This window comes from Phacochoerus africanus, chromosome 2 (genome assembly GCF_016906955.1).
Source record: "Phacochoerus africanus isolate WHEZ1 chromosome 2, ROS_Pafr_v1, whole genome shotgun sequence".
NCBI classification, from domain to species: Eukaryota; Metazoa; Chordata; class Mammalia; order Artiodactyla; family Suidae; genus Phacochoerus; species Phacochoerus africanus.
The window spans coordinates 250,222,240-250,237,111 of NC_062545.1; positions in this window are offsets into that span (position 1 = coordinate 250,222,240).

The window sequence follows — 14,872 nt, forward strand, 5'->3', positions numbered from 1 at the left end:
CCCTATGCCACATGTGTGGCTGTAAAAAGGAAAAAAAAAAAAAAAAAGAAGCTCAAGTCTAATGTAGAGATCAATCACTGATCAAGAAATGGAGACTGTTTATGGCGTAAAAGATTATGAGCTTTGGAGTCTGACCCAGCTCCACCACTGAATTCCAGTTCTACTGCTTAATTACCATACAACACTGAGAGAATTATTAACCTCCTCAATCAAGCTTTTTTCTTCATCAGTAAAATTAGTCATAATAATATCACCTTCCTCACAGAGGGATGAGTTAGATAATGAATACATACAATGTGTAGCTAAAGCCTGGTACAAATGGTAGCACTTCTACTGGAGGCTGTCAAAGATCAGAGGAATAAGCAATTCATTCTGTAGGAGTCAAAGATGGTCTGATGGAAGAGATGAGGTTTGAGTTTTGTCTTATTGGTCTTTTTTTTTTTTTGCCATTTCTTGGGCTGCTCCCATGGCATATGGAGGTTTCCAGGCTAGGGGTCAAAACGGAGCTGTAGCCACCAGCCTACGCCAGAGCCACAGCAATGCAGGATCCGAGCCGTGTCTGCGACCCACACCACAGCTCACAGCAACGCCAGATCCTTAACCCACTGAGCAAGGCCAGGGATTGAACCTGCAACCTCATGGTTCCTAGTCGGATTGATTAACCACTGAGCTACAACGGGAACTCCTGAGTTGTGTCTTAGAGATGAGCAGGAGATCACAAACTAAAGGGGAGTGCATTCTGATTGAGGGACAGAGGGTTTTAAAGCTTTGAAAACCTAAAGAAAATTGCTATATTTATAGAGCAGCAACTATCTCTAGATGCCTGGGTGTTGGTGGGATAGTGATGGGAGTGGAAAGGTTGGAAAGGCCAATGTTCTGGGAACGGGTAAGGATTCTGGGATTGCTCTGTCTGATGGGCATAGAGGATACCTGGGACTCTCCTCCCAATAACTGTAAATCATTGGCGTCTCGGGTAAATGGGTGTCAGAACAGCCATTATTTCTCCTGTACACACATTAAGATGGTGTCTCTCAGGTGGATGAAGTTGAGGGTCCATTTACAGTTCCTTTCAAATGAGTCTCAATAAATCACGGTATTTATTATTCAGAATCTGGTTCCAATGAAGCAGGGATTGTGAGTTGGGGGTGGGGGGTGAGGGGAGTGGCTGGACTCCTAGGGGAAAGGTTGGGGGATTTAATGAGATAATATCCATAAAGCACTTTGATCTCCCAGAGGCGAGGCGCTGCAGCTCCTGCTCAGGGACTAGGCCATCTGGAGAGATAATGTTTCTAACTAGAGATGCTAGACTACAGGGATGCTGGACAGGACAGAGGGGGAAAGACTTGCTCCTTAAGTAATTTCCCTCACCAGCATCACGGCCAGAACCATCCATTACAGCAGCAATGAGTGCCAATCTGCCTGTTAGGGGAGGGAGGCCCAGACACTCGGGCCTTCGTGGTACCAGGGAAGAATCCACTATTCCCACCATGAGCAGGGCGTCCACATCAGGCCCACATCACACACGTTGCCTGGGCTCTGGAGTCTTTACACACAGCCTTGGTCCTGAACCTCCTCTCTCACCCAGCTTCTGCCCCTTTGCCATGCTCATTCAGACTGCTAGTAGTGGTGTCTGAATTCCACACTCCTGGGTAGCTGCTTATTGAGGAGACAGGTCCCTGGGGGCACACACCATAGAAAGGACACCCATACTTTTGCTACTGCCAAATGGGTGGGCGGGTGGGGCTACACTGTGAGAGGTGAGGTCATTATTCACGCCTCTCACCCTGCTCTGTGTCTCCTTTTTTCCACATCCTTCCCTCATTCCTACCCAGCATGACACACAGACATAGCAGAAGCCCTGGTCCCGCCAATGAAGCATTCTGGAGAGCATCCAAAAGAAGGAAACAGTAAAGGAAAGTATCCACAAAGAAAAGAGAATGTTAATTCTCTTTAGCCCCTCACACAAAGCCTGCCCGCCTTCCCTTTGACCCACGTTGATGGCCCTGATGACGCTCTTTGAACATGATCCATTTGAGAATTCCTCCTCCTTACACATTTATATTAGTTAGGATGAAACTCTGCTGTAACAAACTCCAAAATTCTAGAGGCTTAACTTTTTAAAAAGCTTTTTAAAAAATCTGGGGTGGAGGTGTGCCTTTTTCTTCAGTCGTAGGAAGTGGGGCAGGGGGCGTGGAGAGGCGTGCTGTGAACTCAATGTTTGTGCCCCCCCCCCGCCCCCCCGCCCCACTCCCAGCAACTCACACACTGAAGCTCTTATCCCCAGTGTGATGGTATTGGGAGGTGGGCCTGTGGGAGGTAGTAGGTCATTAGGGTGGAGCCCTCCAGAATTGGATTAGTGCCATCAGAAAAGACACAAAAGAGATGGCCTCTCTCTTCACCATGTGAGGACACAGCATGTTTGTCTGCATACCAGGAAGAGGGCCCTCACCAGGCAATGAACTGGCTAACACCTTGATCTTGGACTTCTCAGCCTCTAGAACTAGGGGAAGGGAATTCCTCTTGTTTAAGCCACAGGCTCTATGGTCTTTTTCTTATAGCTGCCTGAGCTGACTAAGACAGGGGCTTGTGTTCCTTCCAGGAATTCAAGGCAATAGGCTCTGCCACCTTCATCAGGGGGCTTTCCATTTCCCCCTGGGTGTCAGCATCCAGGCTGCAAAGGGGGAAGAGCATGAGGCATTAAGCGTGAGAAACTGCCATGGGCCAGGCTTTGAAGGAAATGCCCTGCCTCCACTCACATTCCCTCAAGGAAAAGCCAGTCCCCCCACCCCCCCCACCCCCCCCACCCCGCCATGATGCGGGTCTGCGGGTCCAGTGATGGAAGGCTCTGTGAGTTTGGCTGTGAGAGCTCGGAGGTGAGGTGTTGGAAGGAGCACAGCAGCACTGTGGATCCCCATGAAATGAGTGGAAAACCACCCGGTGAGGGAGCCCTAGCTCTGGGAACTGGCAGGGCCCTTCTGAGCTGGTGAGCTGGTGAGCTAGACACAGGGCTGAGGTCGCAGAGGCCCAGGGCAGTGGGGAAACACCACACACTGAGAGTTTCTGGGCAGAAATGGCCATCAGGAGAAGCAGCCACACTGACAGCAGGACAAGCTTTGGGGGAAAAGCAGGAATTAGTTGAAGAGTCCTTTTTTGCCTATTTGAAGTCTTTGAGGAAGATGACATATGTGGAAAGAGAAGAGGTCTGTGGATAGGACACAAAAATCCTCTACACATGAGGGAACGTGGCAGGGAGGTTGGAAAGTAATATCGCAGGGCTAGGAAAAGGGCAGTGGGGAGTTCCTGCCGTGGCTCAGAGGTTAACGAATCTAACATCCATGAGGATGCAGTTTCAATCCCTGGCCTCACTCAGTGAGTTAAGGATCCAGCATTGCTGTGAGCTGTGGTGTAGGTTGTAGACGTGGCTCAGATCCTGCATTGTTATAGCTGGGGTGTAGGCTGGCGGGTAGAGCTCCCATTCAACCCCCAGCCTGGCAATCTCCATATGCTGCAAGTGTGGCCCTAAAAAGAAAAAAAAAAAAAGAGCATCAGGAGTGCCTTGAAGAAGAAGGAGACGCAGAAGAAAAGCATTGGATGATATTCTGGACAGGTGAGTGGGAGGGACAGAGGGAGGACCCCAATCTCATGCTGGCCCTGAGGAGGGGGTGTGAGAGGTTGGACAGCCTTCCCTGAGAAGGCCCTGAAGGACACAGTGGGTCAGGTGCAACCAGGTCCCCGCCCAGGGGAAGCGGAGGGTACACAGCAGCAAAGCCTGGAGGACAGGCAGGAGTCCAGTGGAGGCCCAGGGCAGGAATGGCTGGTGCCTGGGCCGGGGCTGACCTGTGCGGGACTTTGAGAAAATGGGAGAAGGCAGCTGATCAGACGGACCATGGCCTGAGGGAGACAGCAAGCCCCACTTCACCATCAGTTCATCTCACCGAAGGTAAATTATACCCCAATTTATAAAAAAAGAAATAAAAGCCTATGCGGGCAATTTAAAAAATGATGTAAACTACATAGAAAAGTATCAACCATTTCCCCCAGATGAAGAGTGAGGTTTTGTCACACACATTTTTTTTTTTAGGGTGTGTATGTCTTTTTGCCATTTCTTGGGCCGCTCCCATGGCATATGGAGGTTCCCAGGCTAGGGGTCTAATCGGAGCTGTAGCTGCCGGCCTACGCCAGAGCCACAGCAACTCGGGATCTGAGTCGAGTCTGCAACCTACACCACAGCTCACGGCAACTCGGGATCGTTAACCCACTGGGCAAGGCCAGGGATTGAACCTGCAACCTCATGGTCCCTAGTCGGATTCGTTAACCACTGCACCACGACGGGAACTCCAACACACACACATTTTTTAAGACATACAATATGAGGAAGATAAAATTACTTTTAAAAATGAACAGTTTGCTGGTGGCCTAGCAGGTTAAGGATCTGACATCGTCACTGCTGTGATGTGGGTTTGATCCCTGGCCCAGGAACTTCTGCATGCCATGGGCACAGCCAAAAAAGAAGGAAAAAGAGGAGTTCCCATTGTGGCTCCGTGGTAATAAATCCGACTAGTATCCATGAGAATTCGGGTTCGATCCCTGGCCTCTCTCAGCAGGTTCCGGCATTGCCGTGAGCTGTGGTGTGGGCCTGCAGCTGCAGCTCTGATTCAGTCTCTAGCCTGCAAACTTCCATATGCTGCAGGTGAGGCCCTTAAAAAAACAGCAAAACAAAAGAAGGAAAAAGAAAATATTAAAGATGAAAATTCTTTTTTTTTTCTTTTGCGATTTCTTGGGCCGCTCCCATGGCATATGGAGGTTCCCAGGTTAGGGGTCGAATCAGAGCTGTAGCCACCCGCCTATGCCACAGCCACAGCAACGCGGGATCCGAGCTGCGTCTGCGACCTACACAACAGCTCATGGCAACGCTGGATCCTTAACCCACTGAGCAAGGCCAGGGATTGAACCCTCAACCTCATGGTTCCTAGTTGGATTTGTTAACCACTGAGCCACGATGGGAACTCCTAAAGATGAAAATCTTTTAAAAAATAATAAAAATAGGAGTTCCCATTGTGGCTCTGTGGAAATGAATCCGACTAGTATCCATGAGGATGAGGGTTTGATCCCTGCCCAGTGGGTTGGGGATCCAACATTGCTGTGGCTGTTTTGTAGGCAGGCAGCTGTAGCTCCTACTCAACCTCTAACCTGGGAAACTCCATATGCTGCGGGTGCACCCTCTCCTGCAAAAAAAGCAAAAAAAAAAAAAAATTTTAAAAATTGAAAAAATGGACAGAAATGGCTAATGTGTAAGCAGTCATGCATATTTAAGAAAGACCAAAAACTCAAGGAAACAAATGATTCCATTGTTGATTTACTCCCATTAAGCTTCTCTGAGCTGGGAAATGTTGCATCTCAGGTTGGAAATGCCTGACAGAGAAGAAAGTCATTTCTTTGGGAAAGGTAAAGGATGAATTCTACTTTTAAAGTTCCATTTCTATCTGGGAGCTGTAACAGCACTGTCAAATAATTATTATTGTTATTTTTACAAATCTATTTCACTTTAAAACAAGTTGGGAAATTTCTGACTTAGTTTAAATGAGACCTCAATTCTCCCAGGCCTGATCGGCCACCTGAGGCAGGGTCTCCCGCTGAAAAAGTGCTGTGCTGAGTCATTAAAATGGCAGCTCCCACTGAGAGGAATAACGGAGCCAGATTCTCACAGCAGAGCTGCTGAACAGTAGGGGGAGGGAGGGAAGGAGGGAAGCTAATTTTTCCAGGCAGATCTGAATGCTTCTTTTTTATAGGCACTCTTAGTCAATATTTATCTAGCTATTCAAAGAGTTATAACTGATCATTTATCTCTGTTTCCTTTTTGTCATATTTCTTTGCCTCTTTGGGGCACCCAGAAGGAAATCCTAGCCTCTTCATTCCAGACCCCAGATGTAAGACAGAGGGAGTTCCTGTTGTGGCTCAGCGGAAACGAACTGGACTAATATCCATGAGGATGCAGGTTTGATCCCTGGCTTTGCTCAGTGGGTTAAGGATCCACTGTTGCCATGAGCTGAGCTGCAGTGTCAGTCGCAGATGTGGCTGGGATCCTGCATTGCTGGGGCTGTGGTGTAGGCCGGCAGCTGTAGCTCAGATTCCACCCCTAGCCTGGGAACTTTCATATGCTGCAGGTGGCGCCCTAAAAAGAAAAGAAAAAAGAAAAGAAAGATGTCAAAAATAGAACTTCTGGCTGAGGTATAACCAAATGGTGAATCTCAGATAGTTGGTACAAGCCCTATGAAAAATAAAGCTTATAACCCCTCTTTCTAGGTGTTGATTTATAGAGTGGCAAGCTTTATTAAATACAATTTTCCTTTCCGAAGTCTTTTTATTTTCTTTCTTTCTAGGATCACATCTGTGACATATGGACGTTCCCAGGCTAGGAGTCGAATCAGAGTTGCAGCCACAATGCCAGATCCAAACCGCATCTGAGACCTATGCCGCAGATTGCATGGGCTTATAGTTATCTTTAACCCACTGAGCCAGGCCAGGGATCAAACTTGCCTCCTCATGGATACTAGTCAGGTTCTTAACCCACCGAGTCACAGTGGGAACTCCCTCTAGTCTTTTTTCTTTTAATTTTTTTTCTCACGGGGTTCAGGGGGTTACTAACCCAGTCCTTCTCTGACATACAACCTTCTCTGATTTTGGACATTGGAATAGCTTCCCTGGGAGAAGAAATCACGTTGTCATTTTGAAGTACAGAGGGACTGGGAGTGGATGTTGCCTTGAGAGGAACTGGTCCTGCCTTGCATTTCTCTAATTACTGAATAAGAGCCATGGAGGAGCCAAGCCATTCCACCAAGCCTTTTGATGGGGGACACTGATGTGCCTGAGAAAAGTCCCTTGAGGACAAGAAGCCAGAGGATAAGAAATCCAAGGTCAAGTTCCTCAGGAAACCTCAGAAAAGGTAGTTTGCAGGCACCTGTTTTCTTGCGAAGGAAGTAACGGAAGCAGAGTTGGGTAGACATGAAGGGGAAGTTGAACTGGGAGGCAGGGGAGTTCTGAGGCTGAGGTGGCTCTTTAGAGAGGTCCGAAGTTGGGAAGACAGGGCTGGACCTCATACCCCACACTGAACAGCGATTGGACGGAGGCTGTCCTCGGGGAGGAGCTACCCTGGGAAATGCAGCTCCCTTCAGCTAAGGACAGAATTGTCTGCAGAGCATCAGCAGGCCACACTCTCATCCCAGCAGTTGGGGAATGAGTCCTCAGCTCTGAAGGGGGACCTGAGTGGTATCTCACAGCATGCACTGAGGGGCCACTAAGTGGACACTAAGAAGTGACTCCTCTATAGTTTGCACGTGGACTGATGAAGCATGTGACCCTTCACATCCATTGCCTGGTTTCATAAAACATAACAGAATGCGGAGTTCCTGTCGTGGCTCAGTGGTAACAAACCCAACTAGTATCTGTGAGGACACAGGTTCTATCCCTGGCCTCACTCAGTGGGTTAAGGATCCGGCGTTGCCATGAGCTGTGGGGTAGGTCGCAGATGCAGCTCAGATCCCGCATTGCTATGGCTGTGGTGTAGGCTGACAGCTCCAGCTCGGATTAGACCCCCCAGTCTGGGAACCTCCATATGCCACAGGTGTGGCCCTAAAATAACAAACAAACAAAACCCCAGAATGCTAGATGGGAAAGTCATACCACCTAATCCAACCTCATTTTACAAAAGGAGAAACTGAGGCCAAGAGAGTAGGAATAATTTAGTCAAGGCAGTAAAGGGTCATCATGGCAGAGCTGGGACTGGCACCCTGGTCTTCTGACTTCCCACACCCAAGCCCTTTCCTCTAGCCATACCTGCTTCCTCTGTCTCCAGTTTACTGTCACAGTGGCCCTAGAGAATAGGCAGGAATCATATATTTGTGATAAATATATAAACTGACAGCAAACCAGAAAGTAGAAATATTCCAGCCCAAGTCTGTTTGAGGATAAAAAGGGTGCTCTGTCGATCACACCACACTGGGGGCCTCTCCCGAGAGGCCCCACCTTTATTCAGTTCAGCTCAATGGTCACTGACTGAGCATTTGGACACCATGCTAGGCCAAGATAATATAAAGATTAATTAGATACTATATTAGCTTTCAATGAGTTCGCCCCACTTAAGTGGGGAAAAAAAAATAGAAAAGTAGAGGTCTGTTGAGTTCACGCTGCAAATGTTTTGATAAAATGAAACAATTCCATTAGGGTGTAAAGGAGAACCCCAACTCAGCGTGAGGGTTTCCTGAAGGAGGCGATGCCTAAAGGTGCTCACATTTGAGCAAGAGAACCCATTCTCCCTGTACACATCCCTACGTGATCTTTCCTAGTTGGTGGATGGGCTGGGTGACTCCATCATTTGCTTAGTGACTAGAGCTGGGTACCTAGAAGCGGGGGCCAGAGCCAGACTTTCCTCCTCCTTCATCCCACCTCCAAGAACTCATCTGTTACTAGGGATTCATTGGGCTTTCTCATCCCTCCCCTATTTCCATCTTTGTCTTGCTTTTTATATCACAGCTTCTTAATCGGATGTATAAAACCACCTCCTGTCTGGTTCTCTGCTTCCAACTGTTCCTTGCCCTTCCTGCCTGTACCATCTTTATATAGGGCAAATACGGATGTGCTATTTCTTGTTAAAGATTCTCCCATGACCCCACACAGCCTTCACCTGATGGGAAGGTCTTGACACCTCCATGGCTCTAGCTACGGCTTATCTGCCTGGAAAGGCAGGCATTAACTGAATTCTCTTCTTCACCTTGCAAACTCCTACTCTTTCTTCAAAGCTCAGCTCATCTGAGGAGGAGGGTGCCCATCTCCTCCAGGAAGATTTGCCTGAGGTCCCAGGCTGATGTAGGTGTCCCCACTGCACACTGAGCACTTGCCGCACAATTCTGTTGTCGCAGGTAGAGGAGCTATACGTTTTTCTCACTAAGCTGTGAGCTCCTGGAAGGTAGGAGGTTGGGGTGGGGGTGGGGGGGCTTCTTTGCTCTGTATTCCAAGCACCTGGTACATGGAAGCCATCCAGTAATTGAGGAAGAGAGGCAATTTCAGTAGCAGAGACAGCTTGAGCAAAGGCATGACGGTATTCAACAATGGTGCATTTGGGGGTTCTGCATGGCAGAAAGTATCACGATAATGTAAACAGGGGAGAGCGTGCTTTTCTTATAAAGGGCCAGATAGTAAATACTGGAGGCTCTGCTGCCCAAGAGGCAAAATCAAAGACACTGTGTTAGTACTTGTATAATCATTTAATACGTAACTGTTCAGAAATCTAAAATCCATTCTTAGCTTGGGGTGTGATCTGTGAGTGGCAGATTTGGCCCATGGGTTGTAGTTTGTCGACCACAAAGGCTGAGTAGATAAGGTCCAGAGGGAGGGAAAAGGCTGGAGGGGTAAGCAACTTCCTGATCGTGGAGAGCTAAAAGGGCAGGCAGACGACCCAGGACTTGATTCTGTAATCAAAGGCGAGCCATCAAAGGGTTTTAGGCAGGGGAGCAAGATGATCCAATCTGTACTTTGTAAAGGCTCAGCTGGCTGCAGTGCCGAAGGGACTCTGTTCAACTTGGCAAACCCACCCAGCCAGTCACCTTCTAACTCCAACATGCAAACCCACCCAGCCAATCAGTCACCTTCTGACTCCAACATGTTGGAGCATCTGACTCCAACATGTCAAGATGGATCTCAACACAATCTGTTTTCCCAAGTGAGGAATTCCTGGAAAGAGATGGCTCCCCAAACCACTGTCTCTTACATCTTCCTGCATGAACTAGGGGCCTTGAGTTTGGTGGAACATTCCCAACGGACAACTTTCCTCATCCCTTCCAAGGAAAATGAATCAGGTCATTTAGAATCAATGGGACAGGACCCACTGAAAACACTCCCTGTGGATCTGCAGACCTCCTTCTGCCTGGGTTTCCTCATGACAATGGTTATTTATCTGACCTTGACTTCCACATCAGTCCAACTCCCACACTTAGTTCCAAAACAGGTCTTAAATCACTCAGGAGCCAAGCCAAGCCAGGCTGAAAGAGGAAGTAACTTGGCTGGGTCCTTGTTCCAGAACACCCTACAGACATCAAAACAAAGACAGGGTACAATCAGATGAAATCACCCTCAAATGATGCACGTGAGATGCTGGCACCTTCTTTAGGGCCCAAATCAATGGATAAGACAGGCAACTGAGTCAGAAGGCTTTCCAGTGGGAGAGATTAGTAGCTAAATCAGACAATGACAATTACTGAAGCTTACAAATTTGCACATGAATTAAATGGGTATCTCCTTTAGATGCCTGTTTTGACTCAAGAGGCCACCTTCAGAGTGATTAACTTAACACAGGCCTCTAGAGCAGCCACACCCACTTTTACTGCCTATATCCTTTCCTCTACACATTTCCCTCCAAGAAAGTAACCTTGAACCTGACTCTACTGGCCAGCTGAGGTCCTGGTAAGTATACTTGGCCATTGTCTTTCTGGTTCTACATTCTTACTCAATTTCCTTGGAGAGGAAATGTGTTTGAGTGTTGGTGGTGGAAACCCGATTAGTCATTTAAGTGCTGAGTCTTCAGTGTAGCAACTCTGCCCCTTCCATCCCTCTACGTTTTATTCAGATAAAGTGGCTTCCTTAGGTTCTATGAAAATCTTCTGCAGAAGATGTTACCAAAGAAGGACATGAATCAGACTTCACCCAGGTTATCTAGAGAGCTTTTTGTTCAATTTGAATCAAGCTGATATGGATCAGATACCCTGAGACTGCCCATCTTCAAAAAAAAGTTTTAAAATGATCTTAAGAAAGCCATCATGAGAAGTACCTATAATTCCCCCAGAATAACCTTCTCAATATTCTGATGGCCAAATATTTTAGATGAAAAAGCACAAGTTGCTAAGTCCCTAAGGATCTTCTTGTCCAGACCCTCATATTTTAACATCTAATATCACACTTTTAAATAGCTATCCTGGGGTAGAGAATGTGATTGAGAGTTTGAATAAAATGGAATCTGTGTAAAATGCTGTAACTATAGCAAATTCTGCTACCAAACCCTTGGCTACTTTGTGACCTGTAGAGAATTCATTTATTTTCTGCTAGAGCAAGAATCCTTCTGTTCTTCTTTAAGGAGAGGACCTCGGCTGACAGGACATGTTTAGTCGGGGAGTCCTCAGAATCACAGGGCTCTGGGAGTTAGAGGTATTATACGACCTTTGTAAAGGATTATTTCTGAATTGCTAAACCACTTAGTGACCTATTTTGAGGTTATCCGGTTAAGACCAGGATAGGAGGAAGAAGCTCTATGAGTAACAAAACCCAGACATCCCCACCAGCACCACCACCAGTCTCTCAAACCTTCTGAGAATTGTGAAGGCTTGGTATTAGAATTCTGCCTATGAGACTGGGTATTCGAATCTGCCTTCACAAAATTCTACCAACCTTATTTTATACACAGAGGTCAGCTTGAGGGCCTATGGTTTTACTACATTAGGGCAAAAAATGAAGAGGAAAACCTTCAGGTCTCACTATCAAAGGCCTTTATTATGTATGAGAGACCAGGTACCCAACACACAAATCAGAACTCCCAGCTTTCAAATAAGCAATCACTCCCATATCTGGGTTATACTAGCATGGCAGTTCAGAGTGGGGACCCAGGTTGGTTCACACATCAAAGATGAACCAACAATCCTCTGCTTGCATATCCACCAGCCAGTAGAAGCAAGGAGCTCACATAAAGGAAATACTCTTCATCTACTTTGCCAGGCTTAGCTCATTATCCAAAGTCACTCAGATTATAGGAGAAGGGTCATTTTTAGTATGTGAGCCCTCCACCAGAATTCACCTAATGAAGGAAAAATTCTGAGAGTCACTGACTGTGAGAAGGCCTTAAACTAGCAGAAGTCCAATAAAATGTCAAAGTAGGGAGTTCCTGTCGTGGCTCAGTGGTTAACAAATCTGACTAGGAACCATGAGGTTGCAGGTTCAATCCCTGGCCTTGCTCAGTGGGTTAAGGATCCGGCATTGCCATGAGCTGTGGTGTAGGTCAAAGACATGGCTCAGATCCCGTGTTGCTGAGGCTCTGGCGTAGGCCGGTGGCTACAGCTCTGATTAGACCCCTAGCCTGGGAACCTCCATATGCCGCAGGAGCAGCCCCAGAAAAGGCAAAAAACAAAACAAAACAAAACAAAAAAAAAGGTCAAAGTAGAGATTGCTCATGGACCATTCCCATGCCCTAAATGAGCTAAGTGGCAGATACCTCAAGTTGCTCTTGCTGAGTTCTTGTCTTCTGATTGTCAGACCCAACTGTGTTGGGCTATGTGGGGCCAGTTCTGCTAACCAGAGCTCTGGACAATCAGTTATTCCATACAATCATGAATTTCCCTGGGCCATTCATTTTCTGCACTTGGAACACATGCAAGGGTTGGGGAGTTAGGGAGTGGTCCTTCAGAGATCAGCTCTTTTGTGCTTTCTGTGTAACCCCTAGCTCTGTAGAGTACCAGTTGCCCTTCAGATGTCTCTTGGTGTCTTAGCTTGGGATCATACCCATGATGAATGAAGGTCATAACCAAGAGCTCTGCTGGACTAAGACACTGACCAGAGCCTCACAGACTGGCAAGGGCAGTCCCTTGTGGCACAGTGGGTTAAGGATCCAGCATTGTCACTGCAGCGGCTCTGCAGTAGGGTCATTGCTTAGCTTTGCAACTTTGCCTTCCCACTGAATGAGTGCCATCAACACTCAACCTGTGACTGTAGACTTGCATCATCAAAATGCAAGACTTGCACCTAATCACTGCTTAAGGGTAACTCCCAGCTACACCACCACACATTTGTAAACTCCTAGGTATCTAGGTGTGGGAAAGAGGCTAGACTTTGGAGTTGAACAGGTTCACTCAAGAACCCTTGAGCTTGAGGTGGAGGCAGTGGACATAACTCAGACACATCATTAACATGAGAAGGCAGGTGGAGAGCATGGAATTGCTGCTGACTTACAGTAACACCAAACACTGGTCAAGTAGCAACCATGTGGCAGATACTGTCTAAGCACTTTTCAAGTATGAAGAAGGCATTTAAGGAGTTCCCGTAGTGGCGCAGTGGTTAACGAATCCGACTAGGAACCATGAGGTTTCGGGTTCGATCCCTGCCCTTGCTCAGTGGGTTAACGATCTGGCGTTGCCGTGAGCTGTGGTATAGGTCGCAGACACGGCTCGGACCCTGCATTGCTGTGGCTCTGGCGTAGGCTGGTGGCTACAGCTCTGATTGGACCCCTAGCCTGGGAACCTCCATATGCCACGGGAGTGGCCCAATAAATGGCAAAAAAGACAAAAAAAAAAAAAAAGAAGTCATTTAAGCCTCCCAGCAATGTGACAAGGCATGTACTGTTTGTTTGTTTGTTTGTGTGTTTGGTTTTGTTTTTTTTTTTGCTTTTTTTAGGGCCACACCCATGGCATATGGAAGTTCCCAGGCTAGGGGTCAAATTGGAGCTGCAGCGGCTGGCCATAGCCACAGCTACAGCAATGCCAGATATGAGCCATGTCTGTGACCTACACCACAGTTCACTGTAACATCAGATCCTTAACCCACTGAGTGAGGCCAGGGATCAAACCAGCATCCTCATGGACACTAGTTGGGTTCCTAAACTGCTGAGCCACAGTAAGAACTCCAGGCATGTACTGTTTTTATTTCTAACATAAATATAATAAAAGTGAAGCACAAAGAAGAGGAATTTGCAGGTAGTAAGTGGTCCACTGGAGAGTCAACCCCAAGCTGCTGGCTCCTGCTTCTGGCCACACAGCTGCTGCCAGGACTATATTTCATGTTCCCTCATTTAATTCTCCCAGGTACCCCAGAGCTTTACAAGCCTCATTTTATAGATAAGAAGTTTCAGAGAGGTCAAGTAATTTTTCCAAAATCACAGAGTTAGTAGCCAAGCAGGGATTTCAATCCCTGCCTCCAAGGTCCACGCTTTTCCCCTTTCAACCACTCAACTGGCTCATTTCCCAGAAGTTTTGAAACCTATGAGGAAGAGAGAGAAAGGGATGAGGTATAAGAGCAACTCAGAAGGGAGAAAAAAAAAAAAAAGGATTTTTAGGGAACAATGAAATTAATGAAATATTATTTTCACACATGTTATGGATCCGAAGTTATACTACGTGGGGTTTGGAACATAAAAATCTATTATGTGTTACTTAGTTTGCAAATAAAATGTCCATGCTTTATTCATTTAATGACATGAAAGCCTAGGAAAGGATTGAAACAAACTAGGACAATTATAAAATAAACAAAAAAATAAGACCCTTTGGGGATTCAAAAAATAAGAGCATGTTGTTCCCTAATTGAAAACAACTGTCATAGTTTCTCTTCTTTGGTTTTATAGGGCTCTGCAGCAGTTGCACACAATTAGCAATTGACCATTGGGTAGAGAGTATTTTGGCCTCACCGTGCAGCCTCCCTGCCTCACCCACAAAGGGGGTGTACTCCAGAGAGCGGCTGCCATTCATCAACACGTTGGCTTTTAGACTCAGCTTTTAGAGCCACCCCATGGGGAAGGGCAATTGTTCCTTATGGTCCCAAGAGAAGACATCAGTTTGGCTGTGACAGTCCCCGAATCACACGCATAATTGTTCCAGGGGAAGTATTATAGGACCAACAAAAAGAAATCTGTGCTGTATTATTTTGTAGGTTCCAACTGGTTGGATATAAAACAAAACAAAAAAGAAATTACATACTTGATGTGAAATTAGAGCATTTAACATTTCTATTTCTTTTAGACATTTTAATCTATTCCTCCATGAGGATAGCTAATGACTGTCTAAAAAGCTTTTGCCACTTTTCTAGCGCATTTTAAGATGCCTATTTTCTTTCACTGGTCCTTCCAACA